Genomic DNA, 27,371 nt, shown 5'->3' with positions numbered 1-27,371 from the left:
TACCTTCACCAGGTATAGGCCGGTGAATTTCAGGGCATTCCAGCGCGCCTCCGGGGAACTTCAGCGCAGCAGCGCCACCTGGTGGACGGCGGAGGAACTACCTTAGTGAATCCCGGCCGGACCCGAATCCACCGCAGAGAACGCGACGCTGGATCGCGAACGGACTGGGTAAGTCAATCTGCCCCTCTGTGTTTACTTCTAGTGAACAGAAATCTGACCATGGTCACACAGGTGCACAGCTCATTAGTATCATGCAGTAATCAGAGCTGTGAGATATAATGAGCCGTGCACCTGTGTGACCATGGTCAGATTTCTATCCACTGGAAATAAACCATAAAGCTTTCTATAGCAGGACAGCAAGAAGAGATCTAGAAAACCGTGAGGAATTGATACAGAAAGTATATTGAAAATTGTATAACGTCTCATCATACAAACATTTATTTGCTGAAATGGGGCACCCCTTTAAAGAGGACCTGTCACCCATAAAAAGAGCACTTGGAGTTGTTTACTAAAATAAGCACCTCCAAGCGCTATCCCAGATGTAGCAGTGTTACACTGCTAGCATTATCGGAAACCTCCAATAAAGCTATCAGACACTGCTACAAAGTACAATAGGAACGCCGGAGGCACTGCCTTCCCCGGACCACCCCACCCACTCCATAAGCCAGCAGTGACTGCCGAGCTTTATGCGGCAGTAACCACCTCCTAGTCCCGCCAACTCATTAATAAGCCGGACTACTTTGAGCGCGGTCCGGCATTCCTATTGTACTTTTCAGCACTATCTGCTAGATTTATCGGAGGGTCCCGATAACGCTAGCATTTTAACACTGCTACATCTGGGATAGCGCTAGGAGCTGCTCATTTTTGTGCTTTTTTTTATGGGTGACCGGTCCTCTTTAACCCTTTAATGTCCCTTTTTTGTTTTTTCATTTCCATTTTTCACTCCCCACAATCAAAAATCTATAATTTTTTTTTTTTTTTTTGGATAAGGTGACATTAGCTTCGGAGAGGAGGACAGATGAGGTGGCTGTTTCTTGAAAATTTTAGGTCTATTTTGGGAGTGGAATAACTATTGAAACCAGGACAGATGGTCTCACTACTGTAAAAAGGATGTGTTTCTAGATCAGATATTTTGGACTGCCAATTTCCAAAAGATTTAGAAATTAAAAATTTCTGCTGCGGAAAATCTGCATTGTTTCAGTCCGATTAGGGGATCTAATAACAACAGGAAGGTGGAAGGTGATAGACCACTTAATTTGAGGGGTGTGAGTATGTAGTACTCTCTCCAGGACACTGGATGGTTCGAGCACACTGACCATCGCTATCTCTAAACAGCAAGTGTCTACTAAAAATGAAATATTCATCTGAACCCAAGTTGCCTGTGTTGGTTTCCAGGTCCTTCGCATCACGTGATCCTTGTGCAGTGAGGTTACATAATTATGGCTTTACATATGGCTCAGAAATTAGATCATAATAATTCAATCTCATCCTTAGGACCATCAGACTCGTGATCAGATAAACGGGGTAATTTCGATGGTCAGGCATTTGTGGAAGTTGTTATCTCTGTGAGTGAGAAGACTTAGTAAGGGTTTAACTGAGTTATCCGTACAGATTAGCAAGTGGATCATGAACGGTTTTCATCTGTGTGGTGGCGTGTTATTATTGTAAGACAGAAGATTTAGCACATTAGATGGAGATCACTCCACCCTGGAGACTCTGAAACATATTAGAGGATTGCATGACACCTTAATTATGAAGAGGTGGGGTCATCCGTAAACCTTTCTAATCCAAAAGTCATATAATTTCAAGAATAATTTAAAAAACCATCATTATTTGCTCCGCTCTGTTCTCCTTGATGTCGCCACTAATCTGTGTTGCCAATGCCAGATTGTACAGAATGAGTCTCCTCCACCCTCTGGCAGCTAACAGTATAATTCCTGACAACAGGGCAGATATTTCTATTGGTTGTTCTGAAGCAAACAGAGCATGTGTGTCCACCATCCCTCATCTCAGTTGGTGGACGTGAACCTTCCTATACAATCCAAAGCCCTGGTGGCGCCATATAAGTAATTCTCATAATTTTTCAATGTAAAATTTTTTTAACACCATGAAAATGGAAAATATCTTTGCTTTTTTATGTCCTAAACAACAAACCTGAGTTGGCCTACCAGTACTGTCTGTTAAAAACAGGAACCTTATACAATGAATGTATTTCAGTCAAATGTTTTTACCCTTGAAAATAACAAATACCAGAAACAATCGTGCTGAGCGATCTTTTCTATCTTGTATAGGAATGGGTTCCTATCTCTACACTATACTATTATTTCTTATGGTGAAGAGTGGGGCATTCTCTTGATGGTGTCACAAGGGGAAGGGAATATCAATTGCTTCTTTTTTGACTCCCCTCAAATTGATTTATTCAGGTCGTAAATATATGGAATATGTCTGATCATGCACTTCACACACAGAAGGTTTCAAGTGGCTGAAAGGTGAAGTGTCCCTTTAAGTGAGCTCCATTTTACTTTATATTAAGAAAAACACAATCCTGATAGATTGTTCCATGTCTGATTGGAGAGGAATTTGCTGTATGTATAATGGATGTTACTATACTTGTGCTGCATAGCTCTTGTTTAGATTCATTTTCTATCTTTTTATATATAAACCCTCCAAACCCTTTTACATATAAGATGGATATGGAAGTTATGGTAGTTAAAGTACCACAAGTAAATCAATTATTAATAAATTAATACAAGTAGGTAAACTTTACCAAAATGTGTACTATAAAGTACATAGCTACAGAATACATTTTTTAATGCTTTTTTGGAAAAATACATTTTATAAAAAATGTAGGTACACAGTGATCTACCCCGGCCGTTGAGTGGTCATAGTCGGAGATGTGACAGTAAATCGTTGCAACTACAAGCAGATGTGATTTTTTTTTAACCATTTAAAGCCCCTATTTTTATTTGATGCTTTAAAAAAAAATCTACCAAAATCCATCATGATAAACCAGGGACACTTACTCATAGCTCCAGACACTGTGACTATAGTTATATTTGTTATCCATGGCCTTCTTCCTTCTAAAATCAACTATTAATAGAATGCTAATAGGCCAGAAGGTCTCAAGAGCCCCCCCTTGCTGCAGCTTCACCAGCTATTACACTGTGCAGGAGCACTTCCCCCTCCCACTGTGTGCTGAAACTTCCTCTGCTGTCATGAAACAGGGGGAAGTGTGAAATACTGAGAGAGGGGTAGTTTAAGAGCCTGTGAAGCTACAGTATGGAGGGGCTCTAGAAACACCCCCAGAATTCTTCTGGCTCGTTACATAATTTTTAAAGTTGATTTTAGAAGGAAGGAGGACATGCATACAAAATATAAGAAAATTACCACAGTCATTGTTCCTGGGTCTATGAGTAAGTGACCCTGGTTTATCATGATGGATTTTATCATAGTAAAAAAGGTTAGAAAAAGACATCAGTCCACCAAGTCCAACCTATACATTATAATGCATTGATTCAGAAGAAGGCAAAAAACTCTGCAAGGCTGATGCCAATTGGCCCAAAGCTGGGAAAAATTCCTTCCCAACCCCTAATATGGAGGCCAGAATATCTCCCTGGATCAACATTGATTGATGTTGAATTTCCTTAAAAATTTTATAGGCATCTACAAGAAAGTCTATCACTGTTCCAGAACTTTTATATTACTACATTTTTTTAAACAAATTTTTATTAAGATGTTTTTTTGCATAACATACAAAAACAGTATAGATGGGTATATCATTCACTATGACCGAAACATTCTAGATTTGTTTTAGAGCTCATGAAGACATAATTGACAACTAGGTGTTACCACTCCCTTGCTGTCCAATTCTGGACACCGGTTGATAAAAAGGATGCCCTAAAGCTGGAGAGGGTTCAACGTAGAGCCACAAAAATGATAAGGGGTATGGAGGGTCTTTGTTATGAGGAAAGATTAAAACAACTAGATTTATTTAGTCTGGAAAAGAGACGACTACGAGGGGACATGATTAATTTATATAAATATATGAATGGTCCATACAAAAATATGGTGGAAAGTTGTTCCAGACTAAATCAAATCAAAAGACAAGGGGGTACTGTGTTCGCCTGGAGAAAACAAGGTTTAATCACCAGTGGTGGCAGAGCTTTTTTTTCTATGAGAACTGATAACAAAAGATTACAACAGTCACGGTGCCTGGCTCTAAGAGTATAATGCTTGATATTGATGGTAGAACTATAGTTTTCTTTTCTCCTTTTTGGTGTCTTCCATCTAGAGAGTGAGTAAATTTTTTGGCATTTTTACTCTTTTTATTGTTCTTTGCTGTGAAACGTTTTGTAGTCTCTATGGTACTATGGCAATACAAATATTTATTACCGGTATATTAGATAGTATTAGGTGTCTCCACATATATTACACAGCGTCGGAGCCAAGAAGGTGCCGCATGACGTTTCCAATTATAACAATAGACAATAAATGCTCCCTTCTTGATAATGTTATTAATAGGAGTATAATTAGTGTTATTATTCATAACAACAGAGACGCGCATGTTTATATTTATCCTCAGAGACAAAGCCCCGTCTGTTGTTATACAATGTAATGTATAGCTCTCCAGGGCAAGGGTTTATTAGATAGCAAGCTCTGCGGGGTAGGAAGCGCTCAGATATTTTACTACAATGACTTTAAAATGTGGATGAGATTTTTCTTAATTACATGGTGTTGACTCATCTGCGCTGGTGTCCCTATAAGACCCTGTTCTTCATAGTAAGTAAGTGTTGTGCATGCTGTGAAACACTAAAACTTGTCTTTTGCAGTTGTTATGCAGTTAATTATCCATAAGATCAGCTGTAAAAGGGACTCTGTCACCGATTTTTACTCCATTAAACTACTAGCCCCCTCAGGTAGGGTATGAAATGTCCCAGAATTCCCTTTTTAAGGAGAAATCTTACCCTTTTACCTATAATATCTACCTATATTACCTCTAAAGTCATGTGAAGCTGAGCACAGAAGAGTCATATTTGTCTGAGATGAGTCACTTTTAGAGAGTCACTTCAGATGCCCCTATTGTTGCTCATAAATTACCTAGAAACATGGGGGCACATTTACAAAGCCTTGGCGCATTCCCCGATCCAGAATGTTTGACCGAATTGTTAGATGTGCGCCAGATTTCCTGCATGTGTCGCTTCTCCGCTCAGGTCCGCCGGAGTTCACCTTCTTCTTCCCGGTGTATGTAAGTGCATGGCTTGCGACACAATTTTAAAGTTAAATCCCGGGCTCAGTCCGAATTGTATGAGTGTATACAATTATGGATGTGCATATGTGATGTGTATATGCTGTATGTGTGTATATATGTGCATGTATGGTACATGGTGTGTATATACTGTATGTATGTATCTATATTCTGTATGTGTGGATATATGTGAGGGGTATATGTGTATGTATGGTACATGGTGTGTATATACTGTATGTATGTATCTATATGCTGTATGTGTGTATATGTGTGATGCATATATTTTCTATATATGTGTGTAAAAGCATATTTATGATGTTGGTATGTATATGAAGTGTTAAAAATGCCACTTTGTACATAGCAGAGTTTGCACTGGGGCCCAAGGGCTTTAAGTTGCACCTCTCAGTGACTATCAATGTGTATTGGATGCCCCACTCTATATCTAAGTCTACAGAGAGGGTTCAGCTATTAGATTCTAACATGATCAATCATTTGCTCTCATCCATGGTAAGTTGGCCCAATTGCTTCTGCAGTTAAGCTGCATTGAAGTAAATTAAACTGGACTGTAACACCACAGATAACCTATGGACAAAGGTGGCGCTGTGTTTTGAAGAAAGCATCCAGGAATTATCTAATGTTGGAAAACCCCTTTGAGTAGAGGCCATTGATGTAATACATAGTAGTGATGTTGTAGATTGTAGGTATTCGTGCTAAATTGTCTATGCCTCAGAATTCATAGGAATTAGATGTGGTGTAATGTTTATGCCACTTTACAAACTCCCTTCCCTCCTTGGCTAAACATCACCTGGAAGTCAGTGAACTGTACAGAATGACTTTGCTTCTTTGTTGGATCAGTGCTGTATTTACCTCCACAGTCTGGAAAGGAGGGGGGGGGGGGTAGATTGTAAGTGGTCTGAGACACTCTGGTAAGGCCGTAAATTAAGGGGCGCAGTGGGTGCATTCATATCTAGTCCATGAGCCTTAGGGGACGAACAATACATTATACTTTGAGAGGGGTGGCGGTCTAGGGCAGACCTATTGGGAACTTTGGGGAAGACTTATCTGAAGCGTCTGAGGTAAAACTGTTCTAGTTCACCATGAAAACCAATCAGAGCTCAGCTTTCATTTTAAAAACTGTTGTGGGGAAAAGAAAAGTGAGCTCTGATTGGTTGCCATGGGCAACTAGAACAGTTCTGTTCTCAGACACGTCTTATAAATCCCTCCATTATGGAATATGTAATAGTAATAAGGTAGAAATGAGAATTACTCATTAGTTACTTCTATATATTGAAATTTTAAGCTTTACCTTATAAAGCTAAGGCTCATGCTTAAGCCCATAAGGCTTAGGGGGCACATAAGAGTCTTTTACCTATAAGAAGTGACCAATATTACAAACAATACATTATAATTTGTGGAGGGGGTTTAGTGCAAACCTTTGCCTTACATTGGGAAATTTGGGGGAGACTTATCAGAAGTTTCTGAGGTAAAACTGTTCTAGTTCAACATGGAAACCAATCAGAGCTCAGCTTTCATTTTATAAACTGCTGTGGGGAAATCAAAGCTGAGCTCCAATTGTTTGCCATAAGGAACTAGAACAGTTCTGCTCTAAGACACTTATAATAAATGCCTCCATTGTGGAATATGTAATAGTATGAAAATATAATTGAGAATTACTCATTAGTTACATTAGGTACATGGTACCTAGGGTGTTAGGTTTCCACTGAGTGACCTCACACTAGGAGGGGATCCGGAAAAGTAACATAATAGCCCCCCCACACTAGTGCTATCTGTGTGTGAGCACAAGGTTATGCTTTCCTATGTAGCATCCCATGGGGATGAGTGCAGGAATAGGAACGAGAAGGGAAATTACTTGGAAATGCATGTTTCCTGCTGGTGGTCAGCATACACGCCACCTATGTATTCAGAATATAAGTGCTAACATACAATACGCCCCAATCCCTGTATCACATCATCACCTCTTATACGCAACACAATGGAATCCTATACCAGGGGCGCCCTGACAATGCACTTCTATAGTCACTCCATCTACAGCTTATAGTAGAAGGAAGTAGGTGCTCCTTGTCACATACTAGGTGTTCTCAGACACATTGGGGGGAATTTATTAATATGTTGTGCTAGGTCTGTTTTTTGGCACCCGACTTTAGCGTTTATTGGACTGAGATTTGTATTTTTATCTGTAGCTCACATTCCCAACTAATACGACAGATGAGATTCTTATCTTTAGTAGGAAACCCAAAGCAAGGTTCTTGGCATTATAAAGTCAAAGATAGGAGCATCTGAATGGAGACACCCCCTTTGGGTCCAGAAAGGACTCATATTTGTAAAAAATGGCTCTTCTCAGCTTATTTGCATATACTTTAGAGGTGCATTTTAAGAGGCAAACAAGTGAGTTTTAACATAAAAGGGAATTCTATAAATTATATACCCAAGACCCAAGAGGGCTGTTAATTGAGTGGTGACAGTATCCCTTTAACCACAACCGACCATCATAAATATACGATGGGCGGTCGTGAAGAAAGCTCACGTAGTAATAGGATATAATTGAGAATTACTCATTGGTTCGACCCTACCATGACACCTAACATACCTTCAGCTGGGTTCCGAAAGCTGTCATTAGCAATTCGATATTGCAGTCTTTCTGAGACAGACTGTAATATAGAAACAGTAAATCTACTATATACTGCAATACAGTTGTATTGCAGTATATTGTATACTTGATCAGACCCCCTAGGGTTCAAGTACCCTAGTGGAGCTGAAATAATAGTAAGAAAAAAGTAAGAAAAGTTAATAAGTAAAATCAAACACATATTAGATCTTCACCTCCCAAAATGCCCAATAAGTTATATTTTAATTAAAATATAGTAACAAAAAACAGCGCCTAATTGCCCGAATCGCCACTTTTTTCGCTGTATTGCCTTCAATAAAAAATTTAATTAAAAGGTTGTTTGGTTTTCAAAATGAAACGTCATTCCACCCCACAAACAATGACACCTTACACAGCTTTGTGCACTGAAAAAGTTACCGGTGTCAGAATATGGCGATGCGAGGCATTTTTTTTATTTATACTAAATTTTTGAATTTTTTCTAAAGGTACATAAATAAACTATATGGCATTTGGTATCTCTGCGATCATACTTATCCACAGAATATTTAGCCCATAACAATATGGGGCAACCGTGTTTTTTTTGCCAATTCCACCGCATTTGGAATTTTTTTCCAGCTTCTCACTACATGCTATAGAATATTCTATGGTATCACTGATATTTTTGCATAGCACAAGCCCACATATAGCTTAGTAAACTAATAAATCCAAAAGTTAAGGCTTGTGGATGGAGAGGCGTGAAAAATGGAAATGCAAAAATAACTAAAAAAACTTGGTCTTGAAGCGGTTAAAGGCAACCTGTCAGCAGAAATTGACTTATTAAATCACCACTAGAGATGAGCGAACACTAAAATGCTCGGGTACTCGTTATTCGAGACGAACTTTTCCCGATGCTCGAGTGCTCGTCTCGAATAACGAACCCCATTGAAGTCAATGGGAGACTCGAGCATTTTTCAAGGGGACCAAGGCTCTGCACAGGGAAGCTTGGCCAAACACCTGGGAACCTCAGAAAAGGATGGAAACACCACGGAAATGGACAGGAAACAGCAGGGGCAGCATGCATGGATGCCTCTGAGGCTGCCTAATCGCACCATTATGCCAAAATTATGGGCAACAGCATGGCCATGACAGAGTGACAGAATGAAGCTAGATAGCATCTAAAACATCCAATAATTGACCCTGACACTATAGGGGACGGCATGCAGAGGCAGCGGCAGCAGGCTAGAGAGTGTCATGGCGACATACCCTAAATGGACTCAGGCTTCAAACCAATGGGTGGCAGAGAGGAACCAAAGGAGGTGAGCAAGAAGCGCTCAAATAATATCGGTACATGATAAAAGTTTGCCAGTATATTTTGTGGATTACACAGCAGGGTGGCGACAAAGTTAACATGGAAGCCATGAAAACAACCCAAAATTCTGCCTGACACAGCTCGTTTGATAAGGGGACCATGTATGGAGGCAGTGAACTAGTAGTAGATTAAAGGTGCTGCAGTTAAAACTATGTTAGTTGGATCTTGGCATGGAGCTGGCGCTCCGCTGCCAGACGAGCTTTCGCCAATCCAAGCCCCTGTCTATAGGCTACTCCCCGAACAGCACTTCTAAGAACCTTTTGTATAAGATCAAGTGTAGTAGCGTTCTTATAAGTTTGGGATATGGCGGGTGAGGGGAATGTAAACAGATGCGCAAGAAGCGCATGATGCGCATGGAGCTGGCGCTCCGCTGCCAGGCGAGCTTTCGCCAATCCAAGCCCCTGTCTCTAGGCTACTCCCCAAACAGCACTTCTAAGAACCTTTTGTATAAGATCAAGTGTAGTAGCGTTCTTATAAGTTTAGGATATGCCGGGTGAGGGGAATGTAAACAGATGCGCAAGAAGCGCTGAAATAATATCCCTAAATGGTAAAAGTTTGCCAGTATATTTTGTGGATAACACAGCAGGGTGGCGACAAAGTTAACAACTTTGATGTGGAATCCATGAAAACAACCCAAATTTCTGCCTGACACACCTCGTTTGATAAAGGGACGATGTATGGAGGCAGCTATATGGACGACTTTTGGAGGTAGCAATGGAGACAACGTGTGGAGGCTGCTATGGAGACAATTTAATTTGGATAGTGCCTGTATGTGGCAGTCCCAAACATTTTTCAAACCAGAGGAGCAGGTAGGTGGCCCTCCAGTAAAATTGAATAGATTGAGTGCCTGTATGTGGCAGTCCCAAAAATGTTTCAAACCAGAGGAGCAGGTAGGTGGCCCTGCAGTAAAATGGAATAGATTGAGTGCCTGTATGTGGCAGTCCCAAAAATTTTTCAAACCAGAGGAGCAGGTAGGTGGCCCTCCAGTAAAATGGAATAGATTGAGTGCCTGTATGTGGCAGTCCCAAACATTTTTCAAACCAGAGGAGCAGGTAGGTGGCCCTCCAGTAAAATGGAATAGATTGAGTGCCTGTATGTGGCAGTCCCAAACATTTTTCAAACCAGAGGAGCAGGTAGGTGGCCCTCCAGTAAAATGGAATAGATTGAGTGCCTGTATGTGGCAGTCCCAAAAATGTTTCAAACCAGAGGAGCAGGTAGGTGGCCCTGCAGTAAAATGGAATAGATTGAGTGCCTGTATGTGGCAGTCCCAAACATTTTTCAAACCAGAGGAGCAGGTAGGTGGCCCTCCAGTAAAATGGAATAGATTGAGTGCCTGTATGTGGCAGTCCCAAAAATGTTTCAAACCAGAGGAGCAGGTAGGTGGCCCTGCAGTAAAATGGAATAGATTGAGTGCCTGTATGTGGCAGTCCCAAAAATTTTTCAAACCAGAGGAGCAGGTAGGTGGCCCTCCAGAAAAATGGAATAGATTGAGTGCCTGTATGTGGCACTCACAAAAATTGTTTCAAACAGAGGACCGGGTAGGTGGCCCTCCAGAAAAATTAAATGCATGAAGTACTATAGCAAGAGCCAGTGGGCCCTGTCAAAAAATAGCCATTTTCCTCTGCTTTACTGTACAAAGAGGAGGAGAAGGAGGAAAATGAGGAGGAGGAGGAGTGGATCAATTATTCAGGTTGAGCTTCCTTCACCTGGTGGAGATTGGAAATTCTGAGAAATCCAGCCTTTATTCATTTTAATAAGCGTCAGCCTGTCAGCGCTGTCAGTCGACAGGCGTGTACGCTTATCGGTGATGATGCCACCAGCTGCACTGAAAACCCGCTCGGACAAGACGCTAGCGGCAGGGCAGGCAAGAACCTCCAAGGCGTACAGCGCCAGTTCGTGCCACATGTCCAGCTTTGAAACCCACTAGTTGTAGGGAGCTGTGTGATCATTTAGGACGATGGTATGGTCAGCTACGTACTCCCTCACCATCTTTCTGTAAAGATCAGCCCTACTCTGCCGAGACTGGGGACAGGTGACAGTGTCTTGCTGGGGTGACATAAAGCTGGCAAAAGCCTTGTAAAGCGTACCCTTGCCAGTGCTGGACAAGCTGCCTGCTCGCCTACTCTCCCTCGCTACTTGTCCCGCAGAACTACGCACTCTGCCGCTAGCGCTGTCAGAAGGGAAATACTGTTTCAGCTTGTGCACCAGGGCCTGCTGGTATTCATGCATTCTCACACTCCTTTCCTCTGCAGGGATGAGAGTGGAAAGATTTTGCTTGTACCGTGGGTCCAGGAGAGTGAACACCCAGTAATCGGTGCTGGAATAAATTCTTTGAACGCGAGGGTCACGGGATAGGCAGCCTAGCATGAAATCTGCCATATGCGCCAGAGTACCAACGCGTAAGAATTCACTCCCCTCACTGGCCTGACTGTCCATTTCCTCCTCCTCCAACTCCTCCAACTCCTCTTCTTCTGCCCATACACGCTGAACAGTGAAGGACTCAACAATGGTCCCCTCTTGTGTCTCGCCAACATTCTCCTCCTCTTCCTCCTCATCCTCCTCCACCTCCACCTCCTCCGATATGCGCTGAGAAACAGACCTGAGGGTGCTTTGGCTATCAACAAGGGAATATTCTTCCCCTGTCTCTTGTGACGAGCGCAAAGCTTCCGACTTCATGCTGACCAGAGAGTTTTTCAACAGGCCAAGCAGCGGGATGGTGAGGCTGATGATGGCGGCATCGCCACTGACCATCTGTGTTGACTCCTCAAAGTTACTCAGCACCTGACAGATATCAGACATCCACGTCCACTCCTCATTGTAGACTTGAGGAAGCTGACTGACCTGACTACCAGTTCTGGTGGAAGTTGACATCTGGCAGTCTACAATCGCTCTGCGCTGCTGGTAAACTCTGGATAACATGGTCAGTGTTGAATTCCACCTCGTGGGCACGTCGCACAACAGTCGGTGAGCGGGCAGTTGGAGGCGGCGCTGCGCTGCCCTGAGAGTGGCAGCATCTGGGCTGGACTTCCTGAAATGCGCACAGATGCGGCGCACCTTCATGAGCAAATCAGACAGATTGGGGTATGTCTTGAGGAAACGCTGAACTATCAGATTTAACACATGGGCCAGGCATGGCACATGTGTCAGTCTGCCGAGTTGCAGAGCCGCCACCAGGTTACGGCCGTTGTCACACACAACCATTCCCGGCTTGAGGTTCAGCGGTGCCAGCCACAGATCAGTCTGCGCCGTGATGCCCTGTAATAGCTCTTGGGCGGTGTGCCTTTTGTCGCCTAGGCTCAGCAGTTTGAGCACCGCCTGCTGTCGCTTAGCGACGGCACTGCTGCTGTGCCTAGAGCTACCGACTGATGGCGCCGTGCCCACGGATGGTAGTTCGGAGGAGGAGGTGGAGGAGGGGTGGGAGGAGGAGGAGGCATAGTAGGCCTGAAACACCTGGACCGAGGTAGGCCCCGCAATCCTCGGCGTCGGCAGTATATGAGCAGCCCCAGGGTCAGACTCGGTCCCAGCCTCCACCAAGTTAACCCAATGTGCCGTCAGCGATATATAGTGGCCCTGCCCGGCAGCACTCGTCCACGTGTCCGTGGTCAGGTGGACCTTGTCAGAAACGGCGTTGGTCAGGGCACGGATGATGTTGTCTGACACGTGCTGGTGCAGGGCTGGGACGGCACATCGGGAAAAGTAGTGGCGGCTGGGGACCGAATACCGAGGGGCGGCCGCCGCCATGAGGTTGCGAAAGGCCTCGGTCTCTACTAGCCTATAGGGCAGCATCTCCAGGCTAAGAAATCTGGAGATGTGCACATTAAGGGCTTGGGCGTGCGGGTGGGTTGCACTATATTTGCGTTTCCGCTCCAGCGTCTGGGGTATGGAGAGCTGAACGCTGGTGGATGCTGTGGAGGATCGTGGAGGCGACGATGGGGTTTTTGTGGCAGGGTCCTGGGCAGGGGGCTGACTAGCAGCTGACACAGGGGAAGGAGCAGTGGTGTGCACGGCCGGAGGTGAACGGGCTTGTTGCCACTGAGTGGGGTGTTTAGCATTCATATGCCTGCGCATACTGGTGGTAGTTAAGCTAGTAGTGGTGGAACCCCTGCTGAGCCTGGTTTGGCAAATGTTGCACACCACAGTCCGTCGGTCATCCGGTGTTTCCTTAAAGAACCTCCAGACTTCTGAAGATCTAGCCCTCGCCGCAAGAGCCCTCGCCACGGGAGCTTCACTAGTTGACACATTTGGCGCTGATGCACCAGCTCTGGCCCTGCCTCTCCGTCTGGCCCCACCACTGCCTCTTCCAACCTGTTCTGGTCGAGGACTCTCCTCCGTCTCAGAAGCACTGTGTTCACCCGGCCTCTCAACCCAGCTTGGGTCTGTCACCTCATCATCCTCCGAGCCCTCAGTCTGCTCCCCCCTCGGACTTCCTGCCCTGACAACAACTTCCCCACTGTCTGACAACCGTGTCTCCTCATCGTCGGACACCTCTTTACACACTTCCACTACGTCAAGAAGGTCATCATCACCCACAGACTGTGACTGGTGGAAAACCTGGGCATCGGAAAATTGCTCAGCAGCAACCGGACAAGTGGTTTGTGACTGTGGGAAGGGTCCAGAAAACAGTTCCTCAGAGTATGCCGGTTCAAATGCCAAATTTTCCTGGGAGGGGGCAGACTGGGGGGGAGGAGGCTGAGGTGCAGGAGCTGGAGGAGTGGCGATTTCGGTGACATGGGTGGACTGCGTGGAAGACTGACTGGTGGTGGACAAATTGCTCGAAGCATTGTCAGCAATCCACGACATCACCTGTTCGCACTGTTCTGGCCTCAACAGTGCTCTACCACGAGTCCCAGTAACTTCAGACATGAACCTAGGGAGTGTAGCTCTGCGGCGTTCCCCTGCTCCCTCATCAGCAGGTGGTGTCTCACCCCGCCCAGGACCACGGCCTCTGACCCCTGCAGTAGTTGGACGCCCACGTCCCCGCCCTCGTCCTCTACCCCTAGCCCTCGGGTTAAACATTTTTAAAATGAGAGTTATAACTTTATTTTTTTTTTAACTTTTTTTTTTTTTTTTTTGTGTTTTTTGTTTTTTTTTGTGTTTTTTGTTTTTTTTTGAGTTTTTAAAACCAAACAATGCTATCCTATTGCTGTGGCTATTTTCTAGCCAAGTATCAAAGCACACTACTATGCCAGATGAGATGACACTGAGTTAGTGCCTAATTGAAATCCAACCTCTACTAAATTTTCCCACTTCGGTCTTTGCTATGGATATGTGCGTCACTAAGCGCAGAACACAGCGGTCGCAAGTCTCACTACAAATTGCTCAGAATTGCCTAGTACATGCACTGCAGAAAGTACAGCCACCAGCAGATCAACCAGAAATCAAATATATAGAACGCTACTGTAGGCGTAAGTAAGCTCTTTGTATTCTCCTATGGCTATTTTCTAGCCAAGTATCAAAGCACACTACTATGCCAGATGAGATGACACTGAGTTAGTGCCTAATTGAAATCCAACCCCTACTAAATTTTCCCACTTCGGTCTTTGCTATGGATATGTGCGTCACTAAGCGCAGAACACAGCGGTCGCAAGTCTCACTACAAATTGCTCAGAATTGCCTAGTACATGCACTGCAGAAAGTACAGCCACCAGCAGATCAACCAGAAATCAAATATATAGAACGCTACTGTAGGCGTAAGTAAGCTCTTTGTATTCTCCTATGGCTATTTTCTAGCCAAGTATCAAAGCACACTACTATGCCAGATGAGATGACACTGAGTTAGTGCCTAATTGAAATCCAACCCCTACTAAATTTTCCCACTTCGGTCTTTGCTATGGATATGTGTGCCACTAAGAGCTAAACACAACGGTAGCAAGTCCCCCTGCTAATTCCTCACAAAATGGTACTAGATGCAAATTAAAATAAAAAAAGTAGAACGTTATTGTAGCCCTAAGAAGGGCTGTTGGGTTCTTTGAGAATCACTCCTGCCTAACAGTAAGCTAATAGAACACCCTAACGCTTTCCCTGACCAGCAGCAGCTCTCTCCCTAGCGGCATCCAGACACAGAATGATCCGAGCAGTGCGGGCAGCGGCTAGTCTATCCCAGGGTCACCTGATCTGGCCAGCCAACCACTGCTATCGACGTGTAAGGGTACCACGTCATGCTGGGTGGAGTGCAGAGTCTCCTGGCTTGTGATTGGCTCTGTTTCTGGCCGCCAAAAAGCAAAACGGCGGGAGCTGCCATTTTCTCGAGCGGGCGAAGTATTCGTCCGAGCAACGAGCAGTTTCGAGTACCCTAATGCTCGACCGAGCATCAAGCTCGGACGAGCATGTTCGCTCATCTCTAATCACCACCAGTATGTTGTCCAGCAGGATAGCACCTTTCATGACCCAGTGTGGTGGCACCATTAAGAAAATCAACTTTGAAGTGAGATGTAATATGGTTATATGAAGTCACAGAGACAAATTCAAGCTCTCCCCACCTCTGAATACCTCCTCTTTTGTGACTGACAATCTGGTTAGTGATGTCCCTGAATTTAGAGTTGTCAATTACAGCGAAGAGGACGGGGAGAGCTTGACTTCAGTTCTGAACTCTCTGCCTTTCGTGACTTTATACAACCAATTTACATCTCACTTCAGTGTTTATTCACTGGATGATGCCACCATGAAGCCATGGACCATCAAAGAAACATGACCGACATGTCTTCTTGACAACATACAGCCGTGGTTTCGTAGGTCATATTCTTCTAACAGGTTCCCCTTGGGCCTCTTTCACACTTGCGTTTTTCACGCATGTGTTCTGCGTGTGCTTTTGATGCATTGCACTCTGACCCATTGGGCAGATTTACTTACCCGGTCCATTCGCGATCCAGCGGCGCGTTCTCTGCGGTGGATTCGGGTCCGGTCGTGATTTACTAAGGTAGTTCCTCCGACGTCCACCAGGTGTCGCTGCTGCGCTGAAGAGTATCGGAACGCACTGGAGTTCACCGAGCCATCATGGGTGAAGGTAAGCGCGAGTCCAGCAACACTTTTTTTTTTTAAGATGCAGCGGTTTTTCCTAATCCGTCGGGTTTTTGTTCGGCCACGCCCCCGGATTTATGTCGCGTGCATGCCAGCGCCGATGCGCCACAGTCCGATCGCATGCGCCAAAATCCCGGGGCAATACAGGGAAAATCGGTGCAAATCGGAAATATTCGGGTAACACGTCGGGAAAACGCGAATCGGGCCCTTAGTAAATGACCCCCATTGTAATCAATGGGGTTTTTGAGACTTGCCTTCTTTTTCACACTCACGCTTAAATCTCATCATGCTCTACTTTTGCAAGTTACGCACGTGAAAAACGCACCAAACAAGTCTATGGAGATGCATCAAAAACACATCACACTCTGAGACACGCGCAAGTGCAATGCGTTTTTTTCACGCATCAATTGCCATAGAAAAGATAACGCTCAGTCCTGAGTCCTTTTCACACTGAGTACCCTGAACAAACTCTTGACTGAAAACTGATTGAACTCCAAAGAAAAATGTCAGTTTTTCACTGACCAAACCCTGATCGTACCCTGATCAGACTCTGACGTGATCTGCAACGCAAGTGTGAAAGGGGCCTTACAGTTACACATGTAACTAGGCAATGAATGTGTACATTTGTAGACTATGGGGCACATTTACTGCAATCCCCGATCCGGAATGTCTGACGAGGATTCGGAGCTGCCGCAATTCACTAAGATCGTGCATCCAATTTCCTGCATGTGTCGCTTCCCCGCTCAGGTCCACCGGAGTTCACCTTCTTCTTCCCGATGCATGTAAGTGCTGATCTTGCAACACAATTTCAATTTTTAATTCCGCGGTTTGTCCGAATCAGTCGGGTTGTCCGACGGCCACTCACCCTGATTTGTGTCGCATGGAAGCCGGCACCGATGCGCCACAATCCGATTGAATACGTCAAAAACACGGTGCTATTCCGGGCAAATCAGAAATAGTCGGGAAACCCGTCAGAATCCACGGACCCTTAGTAAATGTGCCCCTATGTTTCCTTTTAAGATGCTTAATGTCAATTCCAAACTTACATATGCATGAAAAGTTACTATGAATAGTGGAAAGACCGTATAACCCACGGCTTATTTGTTACTGTTTACATTGCAGGTCCTGGAAGGTGTGATTCATTTCATCGGTGTTCATGAGCGGTGATCAGGACCGGGTTTATGTTTGCAGCTGCCTCATTTTATGTGGTAAGTGGAGATGTTATCAGGGATGTTTGGAGAGGACTGATGTCACTTCTGTAAAATATAACATGTGGTGAGCAGTGATGTCACCGCTATCACATGACGCTTCATTCTGGAACATTGAGGAATGTCTCACGGAAGAGGAAACGTATCTGCAGATAATGGACGTCTTTTGAAGAACTGAAATGTTTGTGTTATGTGATGTAGCACTAAAAAAAAAAAACAGAGATATCCTGAAAGGGAAATGCACTTTTACAAAACACAGTTTCACCTAAAGTGACTTAACTCTGTAACACACAGCCAGAACAACTTCTGTCCCGAAGAGGGATTTGGTGAAGGACACGGCTGAGTTGTTTACATCCCCATGTCCGTGTATGTGGATCTCCGGACAAGCTGCGTTCATTGATCTCTCTGTACCCGACTCATCCTGAGAGTGACATGGAAGGATGCTGTTATTTACATGAGCAGAGCCGTGTCCTTAACCCTGACATAAGCTTTTTTTCATTAACTTTGTACATTCCTGCTTTGAAATTTAGAAGAAAGATGTTAAATATGAAATCACTCCAGGTCACATTGGCCACAAGAATCGGGGTTGTACTGGATTTATACCTCGTGTTGTAGTTGCTCCATTCTAAAGATGGACTCTGGATAGGAACCCCACCAAACATAAGAGGGGTGGTCCTATCCAGTAATCAGACACTTATCACCTAACTTCCGATTTTATATATAAATATAGTGTTGGACTGGCCCACCGGAGGATCCGCAGATTCTCAGGTGGGCCCAGGCTCCAACCTAACCCTGGATTGCAAAAATACAGGAGAAAGCAACCAGATTTAGTAATTGAAGAGTCTTTTTCTTAGTTGAATGTGAAAGATGGGACCCCAGAATAATGTTATCTGGTGGTCCCAAAGAACCCTAGCCCGACACTGTATAAATATATACAGTAAATTATATAAGATGTTCTCTAGTGCATCCAGTTATTGAAAATGACTCTAGCTTTTCTAAAAGTGTTATGTATTAGGCTACATTCACACCTACCATGTGCAAAATCGGGCCAGAAATAGGGGAAATTTGCATCCCATATCGGTCAGGTAGAGATGAGAGGGGTGAGCATTCCTCAACCCTCCAATCTCCAGAGGAAGCTGAGTGGTCACACCTAGTCATGGTGACACCGGGTGCTCGTTGCACTATGACTGTACACAGTAGACCTCAATGGAGGCCACGAGTTTGCTTCCGTTTTTCCGTCTAGCTTAAGGTTGAAATTCACAAATGTGTGCATGAGGCCTTTGGCCCAGTACACACCTGCGTCATGGATTTCTGCTACACTCTCCGTTTTAGGAGAACAAATCGTAAACAATAAACCGCAAGGTAAACGTAAAATCCTCTATTCCCCTTCCGCTAGCCATAGACTTTAGTTTCAACAAGGTTTTATTGTTTGAAAAAACATAGGAAAATGCCTTACAATAGGTCAAGGTGCAGTGTTTACCCCACGTAGGGGGATTAGTAATGAAAACAGAATTTTCTTGATACATAGCTAACTTCTGTATCATTCAAAACGCTCTCCATAGACTTTAATGTATCTTCCATTGCCTTCAACTCTCTTCTCTTATGTTATATATATATATATATATATGTATATATATATATATATATATGTATTGTATACCCTATTAATAACTAAAGGTCTAAAGGAAAATGGCAATGCAGGTGTGAACCAAGTCCTATTGTTCTCCTGTTCTAGCACACACACAATTCCTTCTATCTTTTTTTTTAGTTTATCCAGACAAATAGATTCTCCCATGCTAGGAAAATGGTATGAGTGGCAATGCATTTTGGGGAAAAAATGGAATAAAGTGGTTTCTTAATGGTATCCAGCTAATAGACCGAATGGGTGAATGGGTGGATAGAGACTGATATCTATCTCAGGAGCTTATACATGAGACCGCTGTTGCTTCCAGGCTTGGAAATTTATCAGACAATTTTTTTTTAATTTACCAAACATTCTGTCATATCAGAGTACATGTATCCTTTATTGATATATTTTGTCAGGACGTGGCTTGGTCATGGCTTTTTCTCTTGTCTCAGGTGAAGTTGGAAAGAATAGCTGTCCGGGTATATTTGTTTGGGCAGCTTTACTTACTGGTTAGTATAAATGGGGGCATAACTAGGAGAGGCAGGACCCCATCCCAGACTTCAGAATGGGGGGGCCCCCTTAAAAGTTTACGTATTTTCACAATTATTTATATACCTATATAAATAAAGATACAGTTCTTCACTCATATACACATATATATATATGCAGTCCCCAGGTTACGTACAGGATAGGTTCTGGAGGTTTGTTCTTAAGTTGAATTTGTATGTAAGTCGGAACTGTATACTTTATATTTTTAACACCAGACAAAAATTTTTTGGTCTCTGTGACAATTGGATTTTAAAAATGTTGGATTGTCATAAGAACCAGGAATAACAATAAAGCTTCATTACAGACGCCTTTAATCACTGTTATAGCTGTTTATTGTAGCCTAAGGCTAAAGTACAATAAATTACCAACATCCAGTGGTCCGTTTGTAACTAGGGGTCGTATGTAAGTCGGGTGTTCTTAAGTCGGGGACCGTCTGTGTATATATATATAATATTGCATTATATTATATATAATAGTGCACATGTTCCATTCTTTAGTGTCAGGCCAGATGCTGGGGCCCCTGACACTGCGGACCCCATAGCGGCTGCTACCATTGTCTTTCCTCCATACCCCTGAGTATGAGCTGATGTTGCATTTAGTAGGCTATAATAAAGGCTGCTAAAGATTAAGAGTTTGTGCCAATAATTAATTGCACATTTAGATAAGTTAACATGATATTTGACTAAAGGATGTTTGAACACTTTTTAAGTACACAGTCAGGAACGATATACGTCTATAAATCTACAATCTGCAGATGTTATATGTTAAATGGACGTGCATGTCGTGTATAGATTGTGTAACAGCTAATCTGTAACACTTAGAGGAAATATTAATTGCCTACAGTTCCTTTATCAGACAACAAGGCAACACCGTTCAGTGAAAATAGCCATTATTTTCCATGTTTCTAGACAGCAACGTCATTTATCGCATGTACTTGTATATAGGTTCTGTCACCTATCCTGTGCAGACGTGTTAACCATGTCATCGGGGAAAGCGTGACTTAATCCAGGGATTTTAATCCCTAATTCCTTGAAAGGTTTGCTAAAAATCAAGGAGGGATCTACACAAATTCTGCAGAGAGACTGCAGATGGGTTGCTTGCGGTCTGTAACTTTGGATACACAGTCCAGCATATGAGCTGTAAACCAAAACAGTAGGAGATTTCATCAAGGCTATCTGAAAGGTTGACAAATGTTTAAAACTATAAAGAGGGTCATCAATCGATACATATATGCAGAGATCTAAGATGTAAATTAAGTGTTGGACAGGGGTTCTTTGGGCTCAAAAGATAAATTTATCATGGGATGCCCCACCAACCCCCCGGGGGTAGATCCTAGTGCTCTAGGTTGGGTTTGACTTCCCTGCAGCAGTATTTCCTGGCGGAAAATATTAAGTGGCCAATGCAATGCTTAACTGTATTGAAATACCCTTTATGGAAGCTTCCTTAAAGGAATTGTCTGGTGTGTAAAAATGTTGTTTTCACGTTACACCAAACACCTTACACCACTCACCACTTACCTTACACCAATCACTACTCACCAATCACCACTCACTGCTCACCTAACTTCACTTTCATCACATTTCATCACATTTCTGTCCCAAGAGAATCCAGCTAGTAAAGTAGACTGTAGTGGCCCTAAAAACTGTAAAGTGAAGGATCTGGGAGGTGACTATTTTAAAATTTTCAAAGTAAGTCTACTGGTCAGACATCCCTTCAAATGGGTTTCCTGGGCTCACTAGAAAATCACTGGAAGGTCAGAGGAGAGGAAAATTTAAAATATAGAAAATTTGCCTTGCTCCGGCTACAAGGAACTGCTTAGACTATGATCATTTGGGGCCAGTTCCTGACTTCAGTGGCCACTTGAGCAAGAACAGTGATGTGTAATAGTTACTTCACTGTTTCTGCTCATGTGATCACTCAGTCAGTGATTGGCTACATTAGTGACGGAGGTACTTATGGCCTGACACATTGGGGCACATTTACTTACCCGTCCCGTTGATGATGTCGATCTGGAATGTCCGACGAGGATTCGGAGCTGCCGTGATTCACTAAGGTCATGCGTCCAATTTCCTGCATCTGTCGCTTCCACCGCTGAGGTCCGCCGGAGATCACCTTCTTCTTCCTGGTGCATGTGAGTGCTGATCTTGCGACACAATTTGATTTTCAAATTCTACGGTTTGTCCGAATCACTCAGGTGGTCCGACATCCACGCCCCCTGATTTGTGTCGCATGCAAGCTGGCGCTGATGCGCTACAATCCGATCGCGTGCGCCAAAAACCCGGGGCAATTTAGGGTAAATCGGAAAAATTTGTGAAACCTGGCGGAAATGCGTCCCACGGACCCTTAGTAAATGTGCCCCAATGTGACCAGTAAGGGGCTAATCAGGCTTTTAGCTGACAGCTATATCTTCCTCTACACACCTGGCTCACTACAAATGGACACTTAGTTCTGATGAATAGGAGGAGCTGCTGCAGGAAAATTATGACTCATGCTCCCTTCCCTCTTCCGGGTTTCTGTCAGTGAGGACAGACAGTGAAATGAGAGACACAGTGGGTGATGCCACGAGTACAGCCTAAAGCAGTGAGAGAGAGGAAGCTGTATGTGTATGCAGAGGGCAGCATGGTGAGAACAGGGGAAGACTGAAGCTATGAAAGGAGGCAAATACATGTAAAGACATATCTAATAGAAGAAATGTATTGAAAAGTGACCAACCCCTGGAACTGAGAGAGGTTAGTAAGCTACTACCAGCCTTCTCCAGCAATTTGTTATCAACCCTAGGAACAAAAAGATAGCAAATTCAGCATCTTGAGCCTTCTTGGCGCTGCCATGTGCCATCCATAAAAAATTAGGAAACCTCTATTAACATTGCACAGTCATTTAGTCCTCCAAAGACAGGCAGGGCAATTAATCTTATGTGTATGGCCAAAAGAGAGTCAGTTCCTGTGATGCAACCCTACAGTGTAAAGTTACACTAGCTGTAAGATTGTTATCAAAATTTTGGTCCTTCAAGTCTAAATCTGTAAATCATGAACTGGAAAATGTAGAAAGTGTCGTAAGGGCAATAAATCTTTCATTCTATGACTGTACTACCCAAATGTCATAGGAATATATATATATATATATCTGTAGAGTGTATATATCAAGGTTTTGATATATTCTACAAGACACCTTTAAGAGTCTGGAGTTGTCTCTAGCACCAGGTCTAGATCACATTTTGCTTTTTGGCTTCCAGTCACATTCTTCTCATACTGTAGATGTTTCCTTCTATATGCTCAATATCCCCAGAGCTGTCCTGCACTTTGTCTACTAGTCTATAGGTCTAAAGAAGAATTACTCACTTGTCCTTTAACTTGTGCTAGGCGCTTACACACTCATTTATTTCCTACATGCCATTTATTTTGTGCTTAGCTGAAAACGTAGATGGTCAAACAAAGTGTAAAAATAGGTGTTAAGAGAGTATTTTATATCAAGCCGAGAAGCTTAACAATTGTACATCAAGATCCCCCTAATATACTACATTAAAGAGGACCTTTCACCACCCCATACATTATCAGCTCTTGGATCTCCATTGGTGTAGTTTTCGATCTAATTTTAGCCTACAAATGTTTGGTACACTTTATATTTGTTACTATAGCTATACCTCCCAACTGTCCCGGATCCTGCGGGACAGATTTTGGGCTAAGCTCCGAGCAACGGGTGGTATATTCTAGGAGATGAACTCTGTCGGCATCCTCTGGACGCCAGCAGCTTCCTGCATTATCCCTGTGCTTCTGCTTCATATAGCAGAGACGGGAGGCGTGATGTGATGATGTCATCACTGCCTGCCGGCTTCAATGCTACAGGCAGCAGAAGGAGAAAGGAGAGGAGCTGCGTCAGGGAAAAGTTGAGTATATGTGTTTATTATTTTATTGTGGTGGCACAATAAAAAAAGGGAGCAACTGGCTGGGGCAAAATAAGAGGGGGGACACAATATAAAGGATTACTGCGGTAGGGCACAATTAGAGGGAGCTATAATATGAGGAGGAGCTGGTTGACACAATGGGGCTCATTTACTAGGGGTCCGAACGCCACACTTTCGTCGGGTATATTTCTGTTTTGTGCGAATTGACTCGGGATTCTGGCGTACGCGATCAGATTGTGGCGCGTCGCCGCCGGCTTTCATGTGACAGAAAACGGGGGCGTGGTCGTCGGACAACCCGGCGGATTCGGAAAAACCGCAGAATTTAAAAAACAATTTGCGTTGCAAGATCAAGCACTCACATGTACCAGGAACAAGAAAGTGAACTCCGGCGGACCTCGGCGCAGCAGCAACACCTGCTGGATATCGGGCGCACGACCTTAGTGAATCCCGGCAGACCTGAATCCTCGGCGACTGGACCGGGTAAGTAAATGTGACCCAATGTGAGGGGAAGATGTGAGCACTAAAGAGGAAATTATACTTGGGGGTGGAGTAAGGGGTGGAGCAAAAGGCGTGGCTTAGGGTGAAAAAAAAAATTCTCTGCTATGAAAGTTGGGCGGTATGACTATGGCCATTGCTGTATGAAAAAATATAATAATGGGAACCTGACACTTCTCCTGATCTGTTTAATGAAATATTTGTTTCCCCATTAAATAAAAATTCTGGAGCACATTGTTCAATACCTTTATTGTGCATATACATTGTAGTTGTATATAGAAATTTGAGTAGTTTGCCAAGCGGGTGTGACATCGTCAGTGCTGATTGGTCACAATGGGGCACATTTACTAAGGGCTTTGTGCCAGTTTTCTGTCGGACTTTGCACGTTCTTTCTAGTGCAAACTGCTTGCACAGGTATATAAGAAGTGTTTGAGACACATTTGTGTGGCACATGACCCTTTTGTGGCACATCTGCACTAGTCATCATGCGAGACAAATTAGTGGGCGTCCCGGTGCTCAGTCAGACCCTGCGCCGGATTTATCATGCAAAGTCCAACAGAAAGGTGCCTCAAAAAAAAGTGCAGTGCAGAGTGTGCCAGATTCATGGAGAATCTGGCGCCCCCTGCACACTACACAGGCAAACTGCACATAGTACAGACTCCACTGTTCTTAGTCAATATGCCCCAATCTGTCTGTACAGAGGTGTACTCCTAACTGGTAGCTTCCACTTGTCTAAATATGCATTCCATTTTAGCAGGGATTACAAGGGAACAGCACAACATAGTATTTTGAGAATTTATGCTCCTAAATTCTTATTTCGTTGGGTATGCTCTAATATATTAAAACAGCCAACTCAGGAGAGATGACAGGTCCTCTTTAAGGATAAGAATTTTCTATGGCTGTTCTGCAGAAATATTATGTTGACAGCTATGATATTATGCAGTGAAAAGTCCTCTAAAAAGTTCCATTCTCTGGGTGAAAGTTGTTGAGGTGCAATGAAGCTGTCGACAAATTTAGAACTTATGAGTAATAGAGACCTACTGTAATGTGAAATTTAGTATATGCAGACCAGATACTAACTGTGATATATTATACTTACATAGAAGCCTGGAAAACATTATAAATACAGTCAAATGAAACGTCCATATAACACCTATAGAAACATATTTATAAAAATAGAAGAAATAATGCTTTTCATCCTTGGGTGCTCCTATAAAGTGCTCTACCATCATATTACTAGAGATGACTGAATCATAAGGCTTCACCAAACTTTTCGGAAGATTTAGTTTCAGTCCAAACTGAAGTTCACTTTGTCTGAAATGACAAAGAAAGGATTTTGGATTCTGTTTGGTGCTTGAAAAATGGCAGATTCTCTGAAGCAAAGAATAGATTTGCTCATCTCTACAGATTACCTTAGCATATTCTTTACCTTGAGATATCCAGAGATGTCCGACTTTGAGAAAAAATACATGATTTCTCAAAACTCTGTCAAGAGTTGTTTGTCCATATATGGCCACCAAGTGGTTGAACAACGAGATAAGATTGCGCCAGCCCTCACATGAATGTAACAAACATCTGATAATTTATTGAAAATGGGAAGTCAACACTGCAAACAACGCAGAAGGTAGACCTGATGAGCTACGTGTTTTGGCAATAACGGCAATGCCTTACTTATGATTGCTCCGGTGGTTAAGGTTAGTGATGAGCAGACCAGTGCTGAACATAGCGGCTTCAGGTCTGCCACACACAAACCTGGACTCTGGTGGAACCTAATACTAGAAAGCATGTGCACGCCCCCTAAATTGCCAGTGGTGCTTGGGTGACGCCATGTTGCTAAGGGGTTGCCTATCCTAGTGACGGAACTCGGCAAAGTGTCGGAATGCAAGGGCTGCCAACCGTTGAAGTGCCCCTGGAGGTATTTTAAAGAGTTGACATCCACAAACAATGCCAGCACCTATTGGGGTGTTAGTGGTGACTGAACATAATTTTGGGATACACTAGGTCCTTTTTATTAGTTAAAGCATAACTGTAAAGTTATTGAGGAAAAAATAGTTTTAGCACAGCTGGAGAGAACCTGTGTCAGGCCGCTGGCTTCTTCCTAGTGTCCCGGTTCGGCTGGACAAACCGTCAGAGAATCTCTGTAGAAAGAGTCTGAGGACCCTCTTGACCACCACGAGCGACGATGGTACTAGCCGCAACCCGGGACCGGAGTCTAAGTGGCTCCTGGTCTTCGCCAGAGCCCGCCGCAAAGCGGGATGGTCTTGCTGCAGCGGGGTGCCACCAGGTTGTTCCACGGGTGCGACTGGGAAACACAGGGAAGGCAGGACCTCGGGATGGCAGGATCGCCACAGGAGTACAGACACACAGTGGAATCCTGGGAACACTGGGAATGCTGGAACACTAGGAAACACAGAAGGGCTTGGACCTGGCAGGGATCAAGCTGAGGCTATCCTGGAGACTCTCTGCTAGCTGTTAAACATCTGCAGATAGCTAATTATAGTAAATTAAAGAAGTGCTTATGTTTCTTAGTGCAGAATTAGGCAAAAGTTTTTATACTTTACAGTTGTGCGTTGAGGTCCATTTGCGGCTACCTATTGGTTGTGTGTATATGTGGTAACCCACACAACAATGTATTTAATTTTTTGTGGGAAATTAGATTGAAAGTTGGTTCCCCTTGCAGTGATGGATTAAACCAAACAAGACAGAAGTGTTTGGTCTTCCCTCCTGCACTTTGCATGATCCAAGACCCATTTGATCACACATGTTGTGAAGCATGAAGAATTTGATTCTAGTAGCAGAGGCTATAGTTAATGATTGTACAATCGCTTAGATGGTTTACAATAGTCAGTGTGTCTATGGCTTAGAATTTAGACTGCCAGGTTATATCATTAAAATAGGGCAAGCTTGAATGAATAATTCCAGTGAGCATGAAACAACCCCAAAGGCTATAATTACCAGGGTTCACCTAATGGTCAGGTATGGAAGTAAAGATATTAGACCCTTAGGACGTAATGCAAATAATTTTTAGCATTTTTGTTAACCCTGAAGAAAACTGTATGATGGACCCAGGTAAATAAGAGTATATAGTACATGCCACAATGACATCAAAAAGTATTTTGAAATTTTTGGGATCTATAACAGAAATTGGACTCACTCTCCTATGCCTACGGCTAGGGACACATTAGTCCATTAGCTGCAGCAATTACAGTCCTTGGATTCTGGCCTAAGAGTGATCGACCCATGTGTAGTTCCATCAGCACCTGCATAACTTTCTGTGGACTACCTCTGTCAGCTGCTTTGTCATGCTATTATGTCTGTCTAATATAGTGTTCCTGAGAAATCCCTATTTTAATCC

At 43.6% G+C, this 27,371-nt stretch overlaps 1 protein-coding gene across 1 annotated transcript in view; it reads left to right on the top strand.

The window, feature by feature from the left end:
- The window catches only part of CHRM1 (cholinergic receptor muscarinic 1), a 160,332-nt gene that overhangs the window by 30,905 nt on the left and 102,056 nt on the right, over positions 1–27,371 (top strand). The window contains exon 2 of the mRNA XM_072118328.1: positions 17,359–17,444. The gene's annotated coding sequence lies outside the window, so the exon portion shown is untranslated. The remainder of the gene's footprint in view (positions 1–17,358; positions 17,445–27,371) is intronic.

This window comes from Engystomops pustulosus, chromosome 7, assembly GCF_040894005.1.
Source record: "Engystomops pustulosus chromosome 7, aEngPut4.maternal, whole genome shotgun sequence".
Classification (NCBI taxonomy): Eukaryota; Metazoa; Chordata; class Amphibia; order Anura; family Leptodactylidae; genus Engystomops; species Engystomops pustulosus.
Note: the sequence above shows the minus strand (reverse complement) of the source record. Positions and strands in the feature narration are given on the sequence as shown.